Source organism: Gymnoscopelus microlampas, assembly GCF_963454915.1.
Source record: "Gymnoscopelus microlampas genome assembly, chromosome: 20".
NCBI classification, from domain to species: domain Eukaryota; kingdom Metazoa; phylum Chordata; class Actinopteri; order Myctophiformes; family Myctophidae; genus Gymnoscopelus; species Gymnoscopelus microlampas.
This window is the reverse complement of record NC_139957.1, coordinates 46,695,372-46,696,051: the sequence shown is the minus strand read 5'-3', so window position 1 is coordinate 46,696,051 and position 680 is coordinate 46,695,372.

The window sequence follows — 680 nt, the reverse complement described above, 5'->3', positions numbered from 1 at the left end:
CTATGTTTTCGGTTCTGTGGAAGAAAAAGAAACTGCCAAGCTAACCTTTGTAGTCTTCAAATATTATTTTCTAGCCTTTTCATTACTAAATGACAGTTTAGTACGTTATATTTTGATTATTAGCTGTTAAGGTCCTTACACACCGGGGCGATTTTTTCGTGCGAATAATGCGTTTTTTTAAAAAACCTTAAAGTCAATGGCTCCGTACATGGAGCGAAAAAGCGAAAAAGCGTCTTTTAATTATTCGGAACGAGTCCGAATTTTGCGTATATTCGCTATATTCGCCGGTATGTAAGGACCTTTAGTCTCTCGGTCCCTAATGGGTCCTCTGTAGTCTGGCCTACTAGGGCCTGTGTGTGAGTGGTGTATTCCCAATTTCCCATGTCTTCCCACAGGTCCTGTAGTTTGGGGTCTCAATCAGGTGCATTGGGAGCACCTGGCCAGTGTTCCCAGTGTGCCCTATAACATGCTGGGTGTTGTCCACATTATGTTTCTCTCTCATTCCATGATGGCAGCAGCATGTGGTCATCTTTAGCTTAGTCTTTGGTTTGCACTATTCAACCCCACACTATGTTTACCACACATCCATACAGTACATTACTGACACTACTGATTCCATTGAACACACTCCATGCCATTCTTTGTTATGTTGTAAATAAATACATTATTTATACACTTTT